Raw genomic sequence first — 8,852 nt, 5'->3', positions numbered from 1 at the left:
GCAATAAAATCAGTCAAATCATATTCGACGCAACCGCTAAACAACGTCCAACTCATTCTGTCACGTCAAATCCAATCCACTTTATTTTTAGTCAATTTTCGCTAATAATAACTTATATGGTGAAAAGGGAAGACTAATAAAATGCTAGAAGTTTGAAATAAAATAGTCGTTGTTAATCTTGATGCTAAGCAATCGTGATGGCTCAAATGAAATCACGGGATTAGTCAGAAGCTTTTTTTGAAAGCAGTGCAGTCCTTGGGGCAGGTGTGAATTAGCTGGCCAGTAGAATAGCCTCTCTAGGTTCATAATAGGACTATGACTTGGCACTTTGTTAAGATTATTATCCTTTGGCAGCTCATTAAGACCATCGGCTAAGGGTATTCTCCCCCTACAGCCTTTAAATAAATTGTAATGATTACAAAAGTACAGCTCAGTCAACAGCTATGCAACTGCCAGTCTAAATTGCATAATGCCAGCAGGCACACTTTTAACATTTTTTTTTTTTTTAAAGTAACACGTGACACCGTCAAAGCTCCCGAGATATTGATGTTAACCATTGCTCTTTAATTCGTGATATACTATTTCCTCTTATGAATTGATGATGACAACAACACATTGCTTCTAATTTACAACCCCAATTCCAATGAAGTTGGGACGTTGTGTTAAACATAAATAAAAACAGAATACAATGATTTGCAAATCATGTTCAACCTATATTTAATTGAATACACTACAAAGACAAGATATGTAATGTTCAAACTGATAAAATTGATTGTTTAGCAGTTTGTTGTATTGTTTTATTGAATTTTGTGGCTGCAACACGTTCCAAAAAAGCTGGGACAGGTGCCACTAAAGGTTGCTTTCATTGCTGATGTGATTGCTTATAGTAAATCCGAATCAGCTCTATCATACGCATCCTTGCTTACTGTACAATCAGAATACAAGATCATAAATGGTCCTTAAGTGGATGAAAATATGTAAATGTGGAAAGAAACTGGTAAGTATACAGTGGATATAAAAAGTCTTACACACCCCGGTTCACATGCCAGGTTGTTTTGATATTTTAAAATGAGATCAAGATAATTCATTCCAAAAAATCTTCCACCCATTATGTGGGCTATAACCTTTATATCTCAACTGATTTAAAAATATATATATTTGCGACAGGGAATGTAAAAAAAAACAACAGAGATAATGTGGTTGCACAAGTGGGCACACCCTCTTAAGTGGAGATGTGGCTGTGTTCTCATTTGTTTATTTTTAATACTACTCTCTAAAATATTTGTTTCAATTGAGTTGTACATGTTTTAGTTTGCATTAATGGTAGAAAAACTTTGGAAATTATTTATCTTTGGCTTTTTTTTTTAAATTGCAAAAACCTTGCATTTGAACAGGGGTGCGTAGACTTTTTATATCCACTGTATGTTTACAACTCATTTCAAAACTTCCCACATCCAACCAATGTATGTTGTAACTACCGGAAAAATAATTTCTTAAGTAGAAATGCCATCCATTTTTGCCTGCAGCCACTGTTTCTGCATTAAACTGAAGCTACAGTCAAAGCACAATCTGATTATGAATGTGATTAGTTCTCAGAATGGTGTTTCAGCTTGGGCCTGACAAGACGGGCCCGCCATTAGATGAAGGGGAAAGTGACCTTGGAAGCACCTCGGATTGCCTATAATCATCATCTGTGTTAAAGGTAGAATTAAAGGTTTATACGACTTGGTACATGTGTTTGGAATGAGACTGGATTATCAATCTACTTTATATTTAAAAGTAATTAGAATTTGTCATTTCTTTCCAAGTCTCGGCAGAAAGACGTCGGGTGGTCTTGGTCGGGGCTGACAGGTTAATTGAGGAATAATACCCTTCAGAATGATGGATTTTAGTGACTTGAGATGTCAGAATACATTATAGGGAAATTTAAAAGTGCAATTAATGGGGGAGGCTGGGTACAAAATTCTTTCTTTTTAATTCCCTCTTGCCTCCCTTCTGTTATTATTAATGTTCTGCATTAAATGACCAGACGCTCTCGTCTCTGTTACGGCGCTCGCCCACCGTCCAATAGCGTTTGGCACAAACAAGGCTTAATTAATGATCTCATTCCTACAGTAAATCAAATAACTTGGGTCTGAGCATGATGGCCGACTTGAGGGACATTTTATGAGATAATTGAGAATATACAGATCATTGCGTTAAAAGAACAGGACTTACATGAAACAGCATGCTGCACACAAATGGTGCTCATGGAAAATGAAAACAAATATTTTGTCATAGGAGCTTTTGTAGTATTGCCTAGTCCTGTACAGTGGGGGCAAATCTAAAAATTCATCTAAAAAGAGACCACTGTTAAATGCCACTCCTAATGGAAATTTACTGTCAAACTAAACATGAAACAAAGACAATTACACATCGTGTATTTAAAACAACCAAACAAACTGCCTTAAGAAAAGCCGGCTCGGTTAGCACTAGCATCCATCCATCCATCCATCCATGTTCTGCACCGCTTATCCTCACTAGGGTCGTGGGTGTGCTGGAGCTGATCCCAGCTATCTTGTACACCCTGAATTGGTCGCCAGCCAATTGGCAGGGCACATAAATAAACCACCGTTCGCACTCACATTCACACCTATGGGCAATTTAGAGTCTTCAATCAACCTACCGTGCATGCTTTTGGGATGTGGGAGGAAACCGGAGTACCCGGAGAAAACCCACCCCAGGCACGGGGAGAACATGCAAACTCCACACAGGCGGGGCCGGGATTTGAAACCCGGTCCTCGGAACTGTGAGGCAGATGTGCTAACCAGTCGTCCACCGTGCCGCCTAGCGCTAACATATCATGGAAAATGCTATTGTCATGCTAAACGTTAGCATCGGGTTTTAGAACCATTTTAAGTAATGGATATTTGAACACAAACGGTGGAGCAACACATGCAGATAGATATGACAATACTCACAGGCCTATCTATATTCTCTATTCTTATTATCTTCTTATTGTTATCTAAAAGTATTCATATTACAGCATCTTATTGATTCACTACACTTCATAGTAGTAGAAGAAGTACTATTCTTCTTCATTTGTGTCTAAATGACAGTATTATATGGCTTCCAGTGGGTAAGGCAGGCATACCAGAAGAAGCAGCAGAACGAAATGAATTGCAGCATTAAATCATGATGTAAAAAGGGTTTACTCCTTTACATTCAATTCCGTTCTTACTCTGTTTTTATTCAGTATAATATTATAGAGTGCTGTTTTTCCTTGTTAAAAAAACAAACACAAAAATTTGGCTTCAACGGATTAATGCCTTTTCCATTCATTTCAATGTGGAAAGATGATTTGAGATGTTATTTTGAGTTATGAGCTTGTTCACTGAACAAATTAAACTCATATTTTAAGGGACCACAGTATTTAGTCAGTGGGCTAGAAAAGATAGTTTTCCAAGATGTTGTTTTCATTCTGAATGGACCAAGACGGTAATGTGATGCAGATCAACAGGTGATTAGTGGTGTACCCATATTTTCAAGAAGCGGGTGTTGGATGTCAACACTTGTGTCAATAAATTATAAAGTGTGACATGTTTTACCACCTGCTACAGGGTAACCAGTGTGTCTCCACAGCTCTGCAAGGGTGATTTTAATGACATGTCTTCATAATCTTGTTATTGTTATCTCATTTATGATCTCAAATGTCTTGGCGTTATAGCGCCATCATAAATTATAAATTATGTACACTAAGGTCATTACCGTAGTATAAACTAAAGATTCTAATTTTGGGGGTGGAAGCGGTGGTAATAAGTCTTTGTAGCTTACTGATTTGGCATTAAAGTTGACGTGACAAATGAATTATGTCATTCACTGACGCGGTGCTTGTATATATACATTAAGATTATGCAGAAGAGAACAAATGGTTGTCTTAATATCTTTTTGATGCACTCCTCTCTCCTCCGCTCATGTCCCCCATCATTCGGACAGCTGGAAACAAACTTCAACCGATTCGTTCTGCTGCTTTTCTCTCTCCCAACTGCCCAATTGCCCCCCCCCCATCCTCCCAATCCCCCTCACTGTCGTAATAGGATCTGCAGGAATCATTCAAAGGCTAGATATAATTTACTGCTTGCCGTGCACAATAAGCCCTCCCACTTTCACCCTCTTTCTCAATCGCACAAGGTGCCCTGCGGATGAACTAATCATACTTGAAATATTATTTCTGCTTCTTATTTCTCCATTTTATGAACAGCTCCTTTTTATGGTGCAATAGGTTTAACCCCTGCCTAGTCATACCCACATCAGTCCGTAGGAGACAAGAGTGTGTGTGTGTGTGTGTGTGTGTGTGTGCGTGTAGGCCGTAGGAGAATGACAGAAAAAGCTATGGCATATATATTTATTTGTTTACGTACATGCTTTATAAGTCTGATGGTTTGGATTAATTCCTGCCATAGCCAAGAGATGGGCTCTATAGTGACAATAACATATAGTATATAATATAGCATTAAAATGTAATCCAAAAATCTGAAAATAAAAAAAATATTGTACAGGGAAGTCACCTTGATTTCTTGTTTCTTCTGATTTCATTCATAATATGACACCATATAAACCGCAGTAAAAACAAGTTCTAACAGAAATTAAATCAGCCCTTTTGTACACCTGTGAGATGATGGCGCACCAATAAAACATCTACTGTACCAAACATTCGTTAACATATGCTGTGACCAGTGTTGGGAAAGTTCATTCTCTATGCAAACTAGTTCAAAATTCAGTTCACCGTTCCAAAACTGAACTACTTCATTCATAGTTCATAATTACAAATTTTGAACTAAGTTCACCATTCCAAAAATAATCTAGTTCATAGTTCATTTTTCTTCTATACTGTGTTGCTGACTGGGTATTATCCTCAAAATACTGGCATTTCATTTTCCCATTGTTGCCCCCCATTCAGTCCATACTAGTAGCCAGCTGCAGCTTTCACCCTACAATCTCAAAAACATGAGGAAAAACATGTTGCTTGAATAGTCATTTTTAAAATGAGGAATTACAACAAAACCAGAACTTTTGTACTTAATGTGCAAACAAAAACACACAACACAGTATGACAGGAAAGCTGGTGAAAGGACATTGATAACAAAACCTGGCACTCCTGAATGAAAATGAACTTTTGTTCGAAAACAGTTCTGTGACGCCAGAATGAACACGTTCTCAATTACGTTCATCAGGCAGAACCAAACTTATTTCAGTTCACGTTCACACAAAATATGAACTAGTTCATGAATTTTTGTTCATTGAACTCATTCAGGTATAACACTACCTGAGACAGATTTTACACACCAGATGGTTAGAGAAAATTACCAGTGAAGAACCTTGAGAGAAAATACAACAAAAGCTTGTGGAAACTTGAATCATGAGACTAAAGTAGGACACACATTTAAGAAACCAACAACAAACATGGCACGAAAGTGAAATTAACAAGAAAAGAAAGGCAGAGAAGGTAAAAGACAACTTGGAGGAGGTCAACCCAACAAGAAGTTCAACAAATCAGTTATTCAGACTGCCAGAGTGAGGCCCAGAACTGAGTAATGTCGAGGAACCTAATTGACGACCGAAGACTCCCTGGGGCGCAACCTGTTGGAATGATCTGCATTTCTTCATAAATTGGTCATAACAAGGGATCTGATCGTCAGTTACGCCACAGTAGTAGGCGAAGTCTGCTTGAACTAATACCACATAAACAATTATGTTTTTTATTAAACATATGTACAACATCACAGTGCAGGGTGGAAAAAGTATGTGAGTTCAATCAATGTGACGAGATTGGAGGAGTTGGTTAAAGCTGCCCTTGCCCGATTTAAAAAAACAATTTTGAGTTTGCTGTTATCAAGGGTCAATACCCGATGTGAACCATGCCTCGCAGAAAAGAGCTCTCAGAACACCTACAATTCACAATTGTTGACTTGCATGAATCTGGAAAGCATCACAAAAGTACCTCTAAAACCCTCGATGTTCATCAGTCCGCAGTAGGACAAATTGTCTGTAAATGGAGAAAATTCAGCACTGTTGCTACTCTCTCTAGGAGTGGCCGGCCTGTAAAAAGGACTTGAAGAGCACAGTGACGAATGCTGAATAAGGTGAGGAAGGATCGCAAGTGTCAGCTAAAGACTAACATCTCTTTTGACAAATCTGTGATAAGTAAAACATCAAACAAGAATGGATGTCATGGGAGGACACAACAGAGAGAAAAAAAACATCGCTACAAGTTGGAAATTTGCAAAAGATTGCCTGAATGTTTCACAGCGCTTGTGTCAAACTATTGTGTGGACAGATGAAACCAAAGTTGATTTGTGTGGAAGTAACACACAATGCAATGTGTGGTGAAAAAACGACACGGCACACCACCATCTAAACCTTATCCCAACTGTGAAGTGTGGATGGGGCATCATGGTTTGGGATTGCTTTGCTACCTCAGGGCCTGGACGGATTGCTATCATCGACGGAAAATAAATCTCAAACTCCTCCTGCAAAATGTCTTGATAAACTTTAGATCATCTTTCTGCCAATTAAAGATCTACAAAGGAGGGATTATGCAACAGGACAACAACCCAAACCTAACAACAAAAGAAACTAAGCCTTCTGGACAGGCCTGATCTGACCTCACAACACGATTGAAATGCTGTGGAATGACCTCAATAGAGCGATTTATGCCAGACTTCCCAATAATATTGTGGAATTGAAAGAGTCTAGCAAAGAGGAATGATACAAAACTACTCCTGGCTCAAGTGCAGTTTCGATCTGCAACTACACATACTGCAAACTAAAACTAAACTAAAAAAATCTGGATCAGGTTATTGGTGCCAAAGGAAGCTCAACCAGTTTACATACATTTACCACCCTTCACTGTGTATAAGTAAGTATTTCAGGGCGAGTTTTACAAGAAAGAAAAATGTAATGTGTACTCACGCATGAAATAGAATAAAATAATAAAATATGCCTGGTTGACATCAAGATGTAGCTGTTTTATCCAATTGGTTGCTGCTTTGCGATGATGGCATTGCATAAATATATTGCATGATAAAATGCATTTTCATTTCTGATTATTTTCCTTTTTAAATTCAGAGAACTACAGCTATGGGCTGTGCTCAGACAGAAACATAAAAGAGGAAGTATGATCTCGTCGTCAGTTTTGAGATTTAAGTAATGAATGATTTCCGTAACAGTTATACAACTGTATAAGCTATATGTTTTTTTTTTATGATTCTTATGTATGCGTAGTGGCTCAGCAGATGTGATAATACGACACAGAGTGGGAAAATGTGAAAAGATGAAGACAAAAAAAAGAGCACAAACTAGATGAGGAAGAGCGAGGTAGACCACAGGCTGCCATCAGCTGCTCACTTGTACTTAGGGAACACATTTACTTCTTATTGATTCCCCATGCTTAAGTCAATTTCTTGTCACTTTTCATTGCCTGCGCATGTGATCTCAGTTTAGCAGCTAGTAGAAAAGAAACAGTAAATGGATAATTTAGTGGAGAAAAGAAACAAACAATACTTTTGATCTCAACTATGTATATTGAGGAATTTATGTAAAATGAGACAATCAAATAATTCATTTATTATTATTATTATTATTAGCGTACGCCCTGCAACCAGAGGGTCACCGGTTCGTATCCCCGTCATTGTGTGCCTGGGCAAGACACTTGACCCACATTGCCTACGAATGAATGTGGTTGGATGTTTGGTGGTGGTTGGCGGGGCCGTTGGCGCAGAATGGCAGCCACGCTTCCATCAGATTGGCCTAGGACAGCTGTGGCTACACAAGTAGTTGACTGAGGAGTGAATGAATGATGCATGAAATTGTAAAGCGTCTTTGAGTGCTTAGAAAAGCGCTATATAAGTGTAATGCATTATTATTATTATTATTATTATTATTAATTTAAAAATAATATATTAGAACTATGATTACAGAACATGCAAAATATACACTAGAGAAAAGTGTATATGGCAAGACCATAAAAAGCTCCTATTGCAGATCATGCCACATGCAATTCAATAACTCAAACTCAGCAGTTAGACAACAGATGTTCCATCCCTTCATTTTCCATAAATCAATGGGAAGAAGTTATTATATTGTAAGTATTTTCCTTACTTTGTTTCTGTTTTGTTTTCAGCTGTTTCCTTCACGTTTATAGTCTGTGTTCTGAGCAAACCCGTTTGTTTTTCTTCTTCAACCTATCACTTCTGAAGTTGCATTTCTTTTACAGATATAGTTGTACTTACCTGTGTTTATTCTGATTTATGTCACCGGGAGAGAACACATCCAGTGAAACATTCAGGTGGAAACAGCACAGTTAATATTTAAAAGAAATGTGAGCTCAACACAGAGGGGTGGGGAAAAAGGACAAGAAGCTGCACTTTCCCCTCAAACAACAGTTCTAAAAAGTGAAGAACCAAAATAAAATACGTTATAATAGAATCACCTAAATAATTTGACACTGTCAAATAGGTGTTAAATTGACAATATATTATTATTATTATTATTAATACTATTATACAATAATAAACACAATCAATCTGTACCGCTCTGAAAGTGTTCATCAAAAATGTGCAGTATTATCTTTTTATACATGCAGAAATTAAAATACAGTTCTTAAAGGTTACCTTTATTTAACCAGTTGAAATGATACTAGTTGAGAGAAAAAAAAACAGCATTCTCTGAATTGTAAGTAGTAGGTTGTGTTTCTCTTTAAGTGAGAGCTTTGAGTTCTTTTTTAAGTGAAAGCTTTAATTTCAAAGCATCTGCACAGTACCACTCATGTTATCTCCTGTTTAAGTACAGTTTTGAAATATATAAATTAGCCA

The sequence above is a fragment of the Phycodurus eques genome, chromosome 2 (genome assembly GCF_024500275.1).
Source record: "Phycodurus eques isolate BA_2022a chromosome 2, UOR_Pequ_1.1, whole genome shotgun sequence".
Taxonomy (NCBI): Eukaryota; Metazoa; Chordata; class Actinopteri; order Syngnathiformes; family Syngnathidae; genus Phycodurus; species Phycodurus eques.
Note: the sequence above shows the minus strand (reverse complement) of the source record.